Here is a 14,703-nt window from a genome sequence, read left to right as displayed (position 1 = left end):
GCTTGGCTGCGGCCCCCAGATGTTCTATTACACAGGAAAAGGCTGGCTCGACTGTGCCCTAGGCTCTGCGAGGCAAACGGGGGCAGACGCAAAGCGTCAGGAGCCCGGGTGGAGAGCAAGCGCCGCGAGGCCGTGGTCCTCTCCCTGCATCGCGGGAGACACATCCCGAGAGGGGACACTGTCCTCAGCGCCAGCATCGTAGTGGGCACGGGCCAGGTGCCCTCCATCGTTTTGAGCTCTTTGCATATCTTAAGTCACACACAGTTAAATGAGGAATTGTGTAGATGAGCAGGGGTCCTGGGTGTCCTAGCCTTTCAATATCTCCGGGTACAGAGGTGGGGTGGGCAGCCAAGTCTGTGCGAACCACGACAGCGCCTGCCAGAGCCTCTGCCACGGTGGTCCTGGGACGGGAGACCTAGGCCTGGGTGTGGGGGTATGAAATAGAGGACGGTGGCGAGGGGGTACGGAGGAGGGGGAAGGCAAATGCTACTACCTGCCTTCCTCTGTTTTCAGGACTCAGAATGCTCAGGAAAACCGGAGGAGGGTGGAGCGGGGGAAATGATAGGTGGGGAACATGGAAAATGGCTCAGGCCTCTGACACCAAGAATGCAGATTGCAGAGTTGAAGTAATTTTAACTCCTCCAGCTCCAGCTCTCACACCCACCTTGGCCACTCCCTCGGCCTTCCCCTTCCCCGGGTGCCTGGCGTGGCCAGTTTTTCTCAGCATTTCAGATGTAAAGACAAATCCCAGATCATTGTGAAGCAGGATTCCCACTCACCTGGCTGTGACTCTCCAATTCCCTCTCCACTCCCTCTCCTCCTTTCCCCCTCCTTCTCCTTTTTATTTATTTAGCACATTTTAGCTGAGCATTTCTTTCTAGACTATAGTGTGGTACTCAAATAACTCAAACCACCTTCTTTATTTTTCTCATCTACAGGTAATCAGAGACAATGCAAACAATGACAAAAGAAACGCCAAGGATCTATGATGTGTTGGGTTTGCTCTGGGTGTGTGTTTGTTAAATGGAAGGATGAGTGGGTGGGTAGATGAAGGCCTGAATGAATTTACATTAGGAGAAAAAAAAAACTGCTTTCAGTCCAATGATGTACTGTTACATAGTACAAAGGAAAGAAAAAAGAATGATAGTTACCCTGTATTTTAGTTGATATAGTCAAATAATGTGAATAATTGAGGCCCTGAGTAGTATTATGTAGCTAATACATTTTTAGGATATGTATTAGCTACATAAATCTTATACATAGGCTAACCTCCTGCTGCATTATCACTGTCAGTTGTGCCCTCTGGTTTGTGGTGTATAGATAAACACCATGTTTAGTGTACTGAATTGACAAACCTCTGAGCTTGGGTGTTGGTCTCCTTATGACTTCAATGTCAGAAAATGGACAGCTCTTCTTTAATCCAGATGTTCTAGCATTGTTCAGTTTGGAGTTCTTCTGGATATCTACCCTTGTGGACCTTACCTGCTCCCAGGAGCCAGCTTTCTCCTCTGCACAAAGAAGCTCACTTGTACCTGAGATCAGAAACAAAGAGCATCTACCCCAGAGCTCATCAGAGCTATTCTGCTTACTCTGCTGTTACTCTGTGTCCCCTCGATGGAGTGCCTGAGAGGTGGTTGAGACCATGTTCAGCAAAGATGTTTCTAGGCTTTACTGAACATGGCTGGTGATAACTGTCTGATCCTTCAATCCTTTCATAGGCTGAACTACTTGCTCCAGCTGATCCATTTCCCAGACTACCTTGGTCTGTCTCTGTCTCCACTTTCCCTCCCTTTCATATGAGTTAGCAATGTTAAAGTACAAACAACTTTATATGAATAAAAGGACAAGATCATGAACCATATGGGTGAACAAACCAAACTCAGTTTCTTCTACTCTACTCTCACAACGCAGATCACTTTTGTGATCCCAAAATGTGTAGGGATTTTTTCCCACCAGCATGTAAGCAATCTGTCGTGCAGGGAACACCTGATTCAGTCTGATCCCATCTACTGGGAGATGATGTCTGATTTCACAGGATGAGGGTTCAGTACCACAAGACTACCTCCACTTCAGACACAAGTCTGTCTCTTTTGTGATACTGGGGACTGAACCCAGGACCTCACACATGTTAGGTAAGTGGTCTGCACTCAGCAACACCCCCTACCCTCTTTATTTTTTAATTTTAATTGATTAATTAATGAATTTGGTACTGGGGATTGAACCCAATCCAGGGTGCTTTTCCACTGAGCTACATCTCCATCCCTTTTTAATTTCTAATTTTGAGACAGGGTGTTGTTAAGTTGCTGAGGCTGGCCTCGAACATGTGAACCTTCTGCCTAAGCCACCCGTGTAGCTGGGATTACAGCCATGCACCACTGGGCCTGGCCATAAAGGCTAATTTAAAGGATACAATAAGTAGTCAGATGAAGAGATACACAGGGCAAGGTCTGGAAGGGTCCTGAGTGCAGAAACTTCTGTCTCCACGGAATGGAGAGCACCACTCTCCTGGCTCATCAGTGAGTTCTTGCTCATTTTCCTGAAAGTTCCCAAGTGTTCTGCTTTTCAGAAGTTCTCTGAACCCTGTCCTTTGGGTTTTGTGGAGAGCTCAAGGCATAGGCATAATTGAAGCATGCAAAGACATATAAAAATAATATCAGACAAAAACAGTTTGATCTAGTGTCTTAGAAAGAACATGCCAGAAAGTCTGTTTGTTCAGATTCTTCTTGGCCTTTCTGTGCAGCATTCCTTCCTAGTATCTGGAGCAGGAGTCCTTCTGGATATTTTATATATATTCAGAAGTGATATATGTGTATATATATACACACACACATATACAATATCATGTCATATCAGAACTGGTTATTTGAAAATCTAGGTTCTGGTTTTGCTGTCTCTTTACCTTGAGTTAGTAACAAGTCTGTCTGAAAACTTCTTGACATAATTTTTTTTTTTTGGTTTGGCTATCATTGTGAAGACATTCTCTGCCTAGAATATAATACTTAATATTTCCATTAGATCAAGCTACTGTGTTAAAAAAAAAAAACAAGGATCAAGACTATTTGAGTAACTGCTTAATATTTTTATTTCGGAAAGTTATAAATATATTGTTATAAATATAAGTGTTAAAGTGCCCCACTATAATCCCTAGTCAATTTCTCCTTATACATTAGCAAGCTTTGCTTGATATGTTTTGAATCTATGTTGTTAGATGAAAAAGGGCTCATGACTAGTTTATCTTCTGGTTATAGCCTTCCTTCCTTTCTTCCTTCCTTTCTTCCTTTGTAGAACTGGGCACTAGGAAATTAAATTCTCTTTCTGTGACAGCCTTGTCTTTGAGTCCTAGGTCAATAGAAAATTACAGCAAGATAAAGCAGCACCTGCAAAAATGAAAGTAGGACACCGAGACCCCAGAAAGTAGAGAGCTCAAAAACCACATCCTGGCTGAGCTGTGGCAAGCGTTCTGTCGAAAGCATCCCTAGAGTCTGCAGAACATCCTACTCCCCCAGCACCCACTGATCCCTCCCGATCCTTATAAACCCATAAAAACCCTTTCCCCTGAGAACTCCGGACTCACACGTCTCTTGGAGTCTGGCCTCTCTCCTCTCTTGGAGAGTGAATAAAATATTTTACTGCTAATTGCTCTCTGCCTGCAAATCTCTGAACCGTGCAAGCACCATCTCTACTCCAGGCACCATAACACTGGGGATTGTAGGGCTTCACATGTTAGGCAAGGACCGAGCCACATCCCCAGCCCTTTTTATTTTATTTTGAACACAGTCTCACTGAGTTGCCTAGGCCTAGAACTTTCAGTCTCTAGCCTCCAGAGTAGCTGGGATTATAGATGTACACCACCACCCCAGCTTTGTAATGTTTCTTTTATTACTAAGAAATATTTCCTCTTAGTTTCTTTTCACCTTGACCTCAACTTTGGAAGATATTTATATTGCTACCCCTGTTTTCTATGTTAGTATTTTCCATTTCCCCTTCTGCTAAATCGTGGCTGCCTTGGTGACATGCGGTAGAGCTGATACTGTGTCACAGCTGGGGCTGGTCCTCAGAGGTCTTACAACTCAGAGCTCATCACCTGGTGTGCTGCTGCCCCCATGTGCAGAAGCCAGGGCTAGCCTCTGGGAGGAAATGGAGAGAAGGCAGCTGAGAGCAAGTGCCAGCTGTATAAGGCCATCTTAGATGACTGCAGCCATGATCGAACTCAGCCCTGGCGGGCCTGCCCAGCGGAATGCAGGTAAATTACTGACCTGTGGATCATGAGCAGATGAAATTGTTGTTATTAAGTCTTTAAATTGGGGGTTGGTGGTTTGTCACTGTAATAGTTAACTGAAACAACAGGTATCTGTTTCCCTGTAACCTTTTTGTTTTTAGGTATACTTCTCATGAATGGCACTTTGCTGGAGTGTTTAAAAAAATCCAGTCTGGTAGGATGTGTTATTTAGGAGCTGGATTCAATCTTTTCATATTTAATTATCAAAATGCTTGTACCATTAAAAGAGAAAATTCCTGAGTTAGTAAGAGTGGTGCACACCTGTAATCCCAGCTACTTGGGAGGTTAAGACAGGAGGATCTGAAGTTTGTTGCTAGCTTGTGCAATTTAGCAAGACCCTGTCTCAAAATAAATTAAAAATGGCTTGGGATGTAGCTCAGTGATAAAGTGCCCCTGGGTTCAATCCCCCATAAAGTGGGTGGGATGATTCCTTAGGCCATTTATGTCAAATAGAGTTTATCTGAGCAAAAACAAAAGTAAAAACAAAATTAAATGACTCATGAATTAAGCAACTCCAAGAACCAGAGTGAATTCTCAGAAGTCCAACAATGGCATCTGAGGGTCATTACAGAACAATAGAAGCGGTGCATAGAAAATAGTTGGCTATAGCTTAGTCAATCAGTAAGTCAACTGGTTAGCATTTAACCAACCAAAGCTCAGGTTCCACCATTAAACTCAACATTGACTTGGTCTGTTGGGCCCAGTGCAGGTATCCAGCCCAAATCCACAGCTCCCACAAATTTTAGTTAATGGTGTTCAGTCTGATATCTTGTGTTTTCTAGTTACCATGCTGTGTTCATTTTGGATCATTACTATAGTAAATTACCACAAATTTAATGGTTTAAAATAATACCAACTATTGTCTTACTGCTCTGGAAATCAGTAGTCTGAGTGGGTCTTGCAGGCTAAAATTTAGGTATGTCAGAGTGCATTCTTCCTGAAGGCTCTGGAAAAAAAAAAGTCTGTTCCCTTGTCTTTTCCACCTTCTGGAAGTCACCTGCATTCCTTGGCTTGGCCCTTCCTCTGCTTGCCTGCCCTTCTGCCTCCCTCTTTTCCTCATAGAATCCTGGAGGTTTCACTGAACCCACCCAGATAACTCGGACAATTTCTCCAGCTCTTTATTTTAATCACACCTGCAAAATTCCTCTTTGACACATGAGGGGACCTATTCACGGATTCTAGAGATTAGGAGATGGAGTTTTGGGTGGTTTTCCACCCACCCCTTCTTGTTTCTTCTTCTTTTCTCTCTTTCTTAATCTATCAAGATGCTCATAGCTGCAAGTAGCAGAGACACCAGTAAAACAGCGACTTAACTGACAGCACACTGGAAGTCTCACATCCCTGGGCACCCAGAAGAAGAACAGGCTGTGGCTTAGCAGCAGCATCACACACCCTGGTACTTTCCAATCCTGCTGGCTGCTCTCTGCAGTATCAGCTTCATCCCAAGGTGGATACCGCCAGTGATGGCCGTCCAAGTTGGAAACTTCCTATTCACACCCTCTGCAGGAGAGCAAGTCGGTTACCCATAGCTTATCCACATTTTGGGCTGGGTAATTCTTTGTTGTAGGGGTTGAATTGTGCATTGTCCAGTGTTTAGCAGCCTCTCTGACCTCCTCCTACTAGATGCCAGCAGCTGCCTCAGGGTTGAGACAACCCAAAATGCCTCCAAGCTTTGCCAAATGTCCCTGGGGGTCAAAACTGCCACCAGATGAAAATCAGACATGTTTACTGGCCTTAATAAGCTCAAAGCCCATACTTGAAATAATTTTGGGGGAAAGGGAATGGGATACTGCTTGGCTTAATCAAATTTGGATTTAGAGTTGAAGCTGAAGGTGGAATCAGCCTCCTGCAAAATCCCTGGCTGTGACTGGCTTGGGGGTCAGCTACAGGTCCACCATACCTGGCTTTTTTCCCCTTTTAACTCCACATTCTATCTTATGTGTCTATTAGTTATTCTTTAAATAAATGCATGTATTTAAGTTTGTGAATTTCTTTTTTTTTTTAAAGAGAGAGTGAGAGAGGAGAGAGAGAGAGAGAGAGAGAGAGGAGAGAGAGAGAGAGAGAGAGAGAGAATTTTTAATATTTATTTTTTAGTTCTCGGCGGACACAACATCTTTGTTGGTATGTGGTGCTGAGGATCGAACCCGGGCCACATGCATGCCAGGCGAGCGCGATACTGCTTGAGCCACATCCCCAGCCCCTGTGAATTTCTAATAATATATGTTGTTAATCAGAATCCATCTGAACAAGGCAAGAACAAGGAGTCTGAGACAGCTTTAACTTCCATCTAGAATTTCCTACTGGCAACTTCTATGCCATACTATTTGGATTAATATTGACTTTTTTGGAGTGGGAATGGGGGTGTTGTATCAGGGATTGAACTCAAGGGTACTTGGCCACTGAGCCACATCTCCATCCTTTCTTTTGTATTTTATTTAGAGGGTCTCACTGAGTTGTGTAGTGCCTTACTTTTGTTGAGGCTGGCTTTGAACTCTCAATCCTCCTGTCTCAGCCTCCCAAGGTGCTTGGATTACAGGCATGTGCCTCCATGCCCTGCTAATGCTGACAATTTTTTGAATGTGTGATGCTGGGGATTGAACCCAGGGCTTTGTGCATGCTAGGCCAGCACTCTACCAACTGAGCTATATCCCCAGCCCTTAATGTTATTGCTTAATGTAATGAGCAATAATTAGATGTTTATTATGTTTTACTGTCGCTTCTCACTGCTAACTTATTATCACTTCTCATATCCCATTATCTTTTCCTGGATTCAGTGTGTGTGCGTGTGTGTGTGTATCTTTGGAGCATAGAAATTCTTTACTATTTTTCAAAGAAACATCATTTCTAGTAGCAACTTCTGTGATTCTTTTAATGAAAGTTGGGAATTCACTCTTCTTTCCTCCCCTTTCCCTTATCCTACATTCTGGGAATATCCTTTGGCCTAATCTCCTGGTTTACTGTTTTCCATTTACTTGATGTATTCTCCTATTCATCTCATCTACTGAGTTTTGAATTTCCATGGGTTCTTATAGTTGGTTCCATTCCATACTAACTTTATATTTCATGGATGTGATATATTCCCTATATCTCTAAGGAAATGATTTATTTAAAGATGTGAACTTTCTATTCATGAAGTAACATTAGCTACTAAAAACCAACAAACTGCTCCAAAGGCAGTGGACCAACATGATAAAAAGGCTTCTCATGAAAAGACCAAGGAAAGGTAGTGTGCTCTGCACGGCCATGTAGGGACCTGATTGATAGAAAGTGACAGATGATCCTCTCTCTTTAACCATGTCACTTCTAGTATTGTCTGGATATTGGCATCCAGCAGATGGAAGCGGGGGTGGGGGGTGGGGGGTGGGAGGCCCTTTACAGACCTACCTGGCTGGAGGGGTATGTCCCATGTTTTGTACATTCTACTTGCTGGAACCCACTCAGGTGGTCTTACCTAACTCAAGATCCTACGGGGAAAGTCCTGGCTGGCTGTTTCTGAGGAGAAAGCAAAGCAGGCTTCCTAAACAGCTTGCTAGCTTTTATCATAAAGTCTGTGATTTCTCCCAAGTATAATCTTCCATCTCTGGTTCCTTTTGATGGCCTTTTAAAAAAATATTTATTTTTTAGTTTTAGGTGGGCACAATATCTTTATTTTATATTTATGTGGTGCTGAGGATGGAACCCAGTGCCTCATGCATGCTAGGTGAGCACCACTGAGCAACAACCCCAGCCTGATGATGGGCTTGTTTTTTTCCCGTGGTTTAGTGATCCTTGTGCAAAGTCATCTTTATGGTTGACCTTCCTTGTTTGCAGAGCATGCTTGAGGGAAGAGGAAAGAATTATGTTCCCTGCTATTTTCAGAGGCAATGGGGGATAGGCAAGACCTGCTACCAGGTAGGCATCTTAGCAGGTGGGCTTTTGGGCTTAGGTTCTCTAGTTTCTCCTGGGTGGTCTCAGTCACCTCAGGTACTGCCCTGTGTCTCCCACATTCTTTGCTACAAGAACTGACAACCCCATCACTCTTGCTCAGGGTCATAATGGGGTGTCCATAGGGGGACCATGTACTGCCTGCTGCTGCGTCAGCGCTGCAAGTAATTTCCCTAGCAGTCACCCCTGGATCCCTCCTACATCTCCACACACCCATTGGGTAGGAAGCACCCTTTGGCTGCTCCCACTGCCCTCGGAAGGACCCTGTTCTTGGTTCTCCTGTGCATCCCAGTCTGCAATCTTTTTTTTCAATCTAATCGTGCATTCTTTTCGGCATCCCTTGCGGGTTCTGTTCCTCAGATGCCTTGTAGTTCTAGGTCCAGTGAAATTCCCTCTTCTTGTGTTCTTGTACATTTATGAATTTACTTAGTTCATATTTCCATATTTCATTTATTGGGTTTAGTATTCAATATTTTGAAAAACTGCCAGTCTGAGCCAGGCATAGTGGTGCATGCCTATAATTCCAGCGGCTTGAGAGGCTGAGACAGGAGGACTGTGGGTTCAAAGCCAACCTCAGCAATGGCGAGGTGCTAAGCAACTCAGAGAGACCCTGCCTCTAAATAAAATACATAATAGGGCTGGGGATGTGGCTCAGTGGTCGAGTGCCTCTGAGTTCAATCCCTAGTACCAAAACCAAGAAAACCCAAAATTGCCAATCTGCTTCCCAAAGTAGTGGCACCATTTTCCACTCCTTCCAGCCATGAGAGGCTTCTGATAGCCCCACATCCTGGCAGCATTTGCTCTTGACTGTCCTTTAGACCCCAGGATCTCACCCTCTCAATTCCATACTCACTTCTCAGAACTCCATGGAAACTGTTGATATTTGGACCTTCTGCTCACCCTACAGTCCTCAGATAGCCCCCTCTTCAAGGAACCACAGAGGAACAATTTTGCCTGGGATCAGTGTGTGATGTGAAGTCCAAGGGTTCACCAGTACAACAGCGATAACATCCTCTCTGGCTTCCACATTCAATCCCCATGAACTGAAACTGTAGTTCAGAATATTAACTAGTGCCCCCAAGGTTACATGGCTGGTAAATAGAGGCACCAGGATGTAAATGAATCTGTACCCAACTGCACGTGTGTTTTTTCCATTGCTTGACTTTGGTGAATATTGTGGTGTTGAGGGTCTAAAGTTAGTGTGTCAAAGTGGCGTAAAGTTAAAATCAAATTAGAGAGGGGCATGGTGGCACATGCCTGAAACCCCAACTACTCAGGAGGTTGAGACAGGCAGATTGTAAGTTGGAGACCAACTTTAGCAACCTAGTGAGACCCTGTCTCAAAATAAAATTTAAAAAGGGCTGAGGATGTAACTTAGTGATAGAATGCCCCTGGGCTCAATCCCTAGTATCACCGAAAACAAAAAAAACAAACAATAAAAAAAAATCGAATTAGAAAACTCTTAACCAACTATTATGCAGAATATGCAGTAATCCTCAGACACTAAGTTTGGGAGCCACTGTGCCAGACTCAGCAAAGGAAATATCAATAGAAAAGTCCATGTGATGAATGCTTGGCCATTTGGCCCATTGGCTTTTAAGATACTGCTCTCATTTCTGGGTGAGTGGAGGATGGGCGGTGTATTCCAGGGAGGTTCCTGTTTGCCTGGGGGGTCACTGTGTTGTGTATGTTAAGCCCTTGTGCCAGTTACTGTTTTTTCAGCTCTCAGCTCACTTGCTACGCTCTGTATTGTGAGTCTGGAAATGGGGATCTGCACACTATTTGTGCTTTGCCAGTTGCCTCTGTGTTAGGCTCTGCCCAAAGGAGGGGAGAAAGGGATACTGCTACTCAGGAGGCTGGGGCAGGAAGAGCACAAATTCAAGGCCTGTCTCAAAATGAAATTAAAAGGGCTGGGGATATAGCTCAGTGGCAGTGTTTGCTTAGCTTGTGCAAGGCCCTGGGTTCAACCCCCAGCATTGCACAACAAAAGTAGAAAAAATACAAAACAACAACAAAACCACAAGGAGAGAGAGAGAGAGAGAGAGAGAGAGAGAGAGAGAGAGAGAGAGAGAGAGAGAGAAATATGAATATAAAGGTGGAACAAGGGAGTGGTCCTTCCCCATATTCTTCCTGTCTGTCTTCTCTGCTGACTCCATAAAAAGATTTGCTCATGACTGGAATTTGTGGTTCAGAGAGGGTCAGGTTCTAAGGTGGAGGCATCAGATAATAAAACTGCCTGGCCCTCCAAAACACTGCCTCATTAGTGTGATCAAAGTTGGCTGCTGGCTGGAGGTGCAGCCTGCTACCCAGCTAAGACCCTGCTGGGCAGGGCAGGACAGGACAGCCAAGAAGAGGCCCTTCTTGGGACAGGTCAGTGTTAGCTCTTAAAGACTTTCTGCAAATAGAACAGCAGGTTTATATCTCCCTCTTGCTTCACAGGCAGAAGTCCCTTTGGGAGACATTCACAGGCCAGCTCTGCCCTGAGCTTCAGCTTAGTTTATGTATCTGCTACATTTCCATTATTCTCCTGCTCCAGGGCCAACGGGCTGACCCTCCCTCTTTCCTCCCACGGAGACATTCTACATCTGGTTGGTCCTCTTCCTCTCTTTGCCAGAGGTTATTGACTGCTACAAATTTGTCTGTGTTAGCCACTGCCCTCCCCAGTGTCCTCTGGCCTTTCCCTCATTCTTCTTGGCATGGATCCACATTGTGAGTATTGTGAGTCTGGAAATGGAAGTAGGTGAGAGTGGACATGTGCTGGTTCTTACCAGTCCAGAAAGTGATCCAGGGGCACATTTTTTTGTAGCCCAAGTATTATGGAAAAATTCATATCTGTTACTACAAATAAGAAAACAGAGAAAATCATTACTTCATTCTATCACTTCTGCAACTTAATAAAAAAGACCAAAGCTCAAAAGCCAGAAACAAACCAAACCCTAAACAAACTCTAAGTAAACAACCGTTTCATAAAGCTATGCAAATGACCAATAAGCTCATCATAAAATGCTCAATATAATTAATTGACAATGAGATACTATTACATACCCATAGAATGGCTTAAAAAGAAGAAGAAAAAATGGCACTGAGTGTTGACAAGGATGTAGAGATACCAGAACTCTCCACAAGAGGGTAAAGGTAATTCAAAAATAGGAGAAAATATTTGCAAATTATATATCTGATAAGGGGTTGATATTCAGAATATGAAAGAACTTTTAAAACTAGGCTACAAATGTCCAATAGAAAATAATGGTGCTCATCCAACTAGTTGTTGGCTGAAGAGTCATGAACGTAAGTTTTTAGTGCAGTTGCTTGTCTTTCTTTGGCCCCACAAATTGGTCTGTCCTACTAACCTCCAAATCTTGACCAAAGGATCATTCTGAGTGTGACTGAGTTCTATGGCTGCTTCTGTTAAGACTCTTTCCACCTCCTTCCAAAGGGAAGTCCCCATGATTATCAGTGCTGTAGACTCCAAGATCTGCCTTCTGTATCTGGCCCATTAGGTTTAGGTCCAAACATTGTTAGGCAGGAGGATCCCACTCTACCACTGAGCCCCAGCCCCAGCCCTTTTATTTTACTTTGAGACAGGGTCCCACTAAGTTACACAGGTTGAACTCAAACTTGGGATCCTTCTGCTGGGATTACAGGTGTGGGCTTGCTGCACTCAACTATTGAAATATTTTGCTCATAAAAAAAATTGGATTGTTGGGGCTGGAGATGTGGCTCAAGCGGTAGCATGCTCGCCTGGCATGCGCGGGGTGCTGGGTTAGATCCTCAGCACCACATAAAAAAAAAAATAAAGATGTTGTGTCCACCGAAAACTAAAAAATAAATATTAAAAAATTCTCTCTCTTTCTCTCTATCTTTAAAAAAAATTGGATTGTTGGTAGTTTTTTGTTTTGTTTTTGTTATTGTTAGGACTCCTCACATTAGAGAATCTAGTCATTGGGAAGCCCCTGCATGCCTGGGCCCTAGTCTTCATCTCTAGCTGGTCCTTCCTATATTTCAAGGTAGGACCTTTAGGCCACCATCCCAAAGGGCTTCTCTGAGCCCTGGCCAGTGTCTCTTGAAGGTAACCCCTAAGGGGCACTTTCCTAATGGCAGGTATTCCAGGGTCTCCTCAGGTGGCAAAATGATCAGTCTGTTTTATGTAGTGTTAAGGCAGGACTCCTCCATCACACAGCTTTACAATGTACTCTTATAACTCATATAATGTCCCTACGCCTCAATTTCCTGATCGGTGAAAGGACTGATCATGCTACTTACTTCATAGTGGTTGTGGTGAGGGCTGTCGTGTAGATTAAATGATCTAATAAGGTGTGAAGTTCCTGGAGATGTCCCTGAGACATGGCAAGCACAGTATCCCCCTCCCACTCCTATGTTCTCCATATTCTTCGAAGTATTTTGTTCTCGAATGACAAATGAAAAGAGTTTGTGCAGATATATCAGCCAGGATCCAATCCTGAGACAGGACACTGGGCCAGTTATGTGAATAGGAAAAATCTCATGTAAAGATTAATAACTTGTTAAGAATGGGGGTTAAGAATATAGGATTAGAACTGGGTATGGTGAAGCACACCTGTAATTTTAGTGACTTGGGAGGTTGAGGACAGGAGGATGGCAAACTGAAGCCAGCCTGGGCAATTTGGTGAGACCATCTCAAAGTTAAAAAAAAAAAAAGAAAGAAAGAAAAGAAAAGAAAAAGAAAAAGAAAGAAAAGAAAAAGGTTCAGTGGTAGAGTGCCCTTGGGTTCAATACCCAAACCCAAACCCAAACAAAGAAAAGCAAAAAAAAAAAAAAAAAAAAAAAAGTCCCAGGAATAACAGATAAAGGAGCAGCCACTAGCTCTAGGGCTGACACTTCCCACCGCTCCCCACCTAGGCTGAGAGCCAGAATTCTGGGGTGAGGGTGTGGCAGTGGCTCAGTGGGTGGCAGAGAAGTTGGCTGAGGCGCTGTAGGCAGGGCTGGCAAGCAGGAAACTGTCTGCTGGGTTCTGGGAAGCCGCCCACAGGCAGCTGTGCTATAAGAGCCAGAAGAAAAGTACTGGACCCAGGAAGAGAAGCCCCTTCAGTGTTCCTCTAGCACTTTTACTGGCAAAGCCTAATGATGGCACAGCTGCCAGAGGACCTTTGATTTTAGGGCCCAGTTATGGGATGACAGAGCACGTGAAAGAAGGGCACATTTGGAGCAAAGAAACACTAAGTTGATTGAGTCCCCTTCCATCTGTGTTCTCATAATTTAAAACATTTAAAAGGGAATTTTCCCAAATCCTGTCTTATGTATTTATAGTACTGCAAAAGGGAGCTATGGGAGGGTGACCATATGCTCCAGATTGTGTGGGACAGTCACAATTCATACTTGTTGGTCAAATATTATTAATAGTGCCCCTTTTCATTCTCAGCAATGTCCCCTTTTGGAGGAGGTAACGTGATTACATTAGCTACGGATGTAGCAGCTTTTATCAAATCCTCCCACTGAAAGTAGTTAGAAAATCTGTAACTACTAATAATGACAACAGAACCCCACCCGGCCCCCACGACCTGTCCCCCAAACAAACAACAACAAAAACCAAAAAATGTTTAGAGGCAATAGTGAGCTTCTAAGCTCATCCAGGAGTTAAGGGACCGGGATTCCAAGGAGAAAAGAAGGTCCTTGTGGTGAGCTTGGTACCCTGAGTCACTTTCCTCTTGGAAGTGTTTGCTGGGTTGTAAGTGGGAGAAACCAAGAGACTGAAAAGCTCAGCAGAAAGCAGTAGCCCACAAGAGTAATATATGATAAAAAATGTACATCTGAGTCCATCTAAAAGAGCTATTTTTATTAAGTATAAAAATAAAAATTCTATGTGACACGAAAGTACTGTGTTAGTTAAAATGGTAGCATTTCCTCCCTTAATGATACATACAATAATGGTTTATTTTACAATGCAGGGCATCTTAGATTAGAGAAATATTTGTTCACAAGTGTGGATGTTTCTATGAAGGAGAAGAATCCTATGGAATCTGCTGGATCAAAGGATATGTGCATTTCAAACTTTGAAAGATTCTGCTAAACTGTCTTAAAAACCAAACCAAAGAGTCTCCATTTCCCCCACACTCTCGTCAACACTGTATGTTACCAATCTTCTAAATTTTTCCCCATCTGATCTGCTCTCACCCTTTCTTCCTTTTGGCTTGGATCCAGAGTGAAGGATCTAAGCTTCCTCAATTTACCACCATGCTACACTCTGTGTACTCTGCTTGAACTTTGGAGAACTTGGGCCTTGGGACTCACTCATCTGTCTCCTCCTATAAATAAATAAAGGGTGATTTCCCCACACAGTGCTCGTGAGACTCAAGGACTATCTGGACAGGAAGGACTTCAGGCACGGCCAAGTGCAGGGGTTCTGAAGAGCATTCAAGAGGGTCCACCCCATGAAAGATGGCAGTGGCATCTTTTAGATTTCTATTTAGGAAAGTAATTTAAACTAATTGGGCTGGGGATATATGCTTTGCATGCACAAAGCC

At 43.7% G+C, this 14,703-nt stretch overlaps 1 protein-coding gene across 7 annotated transcripts in view; it reads left to right on the top strand.

The window, feature by feature from the left end:
• Mta3 (metastasis associated 1 family member 3) overlaps positions 1–14,703 on the top strand; it is a 239,745-nt gene that overhangs the window by 207,686 nt on the left and 17,356 nt on the right. For 2 of the 7 annotated variants that reach the window (XR_013429020.1, XR_013429019.1), the window contains exon 17: positions 939–4,243. The exons of the other annotated variants lie outside the window; for them this stretch is intronic. The gene's annotated coding sequence lies outside the window, so the exon portion shown is untranslated. The remainder of the gene's footprint in view (positions 1–938; positions 4,244–14,703) is intronic. 7 annotated transcript variants of the gene reach the window in all.

Source organism: Ictidomys tridecemlineatus, chromosome 12 (assembly GCF_052094955.1).
Source record: "Ictidomys tridecemlineatus isolate mIctTri1 chromosome 12, mIctTri1.hap1, whole genome shotgun sequence".
NCBI classification, from domain to species: domain Eukaryota; kingdom Metazoa; phylum Chordata; class Mammalia; order Rodentia; family Sciuridae; genus Ictidomys; species Ictidomys tridecemlineatus.
This window is presented reverse-complemented; position numbering and strand designations above follow the sequence as displayed.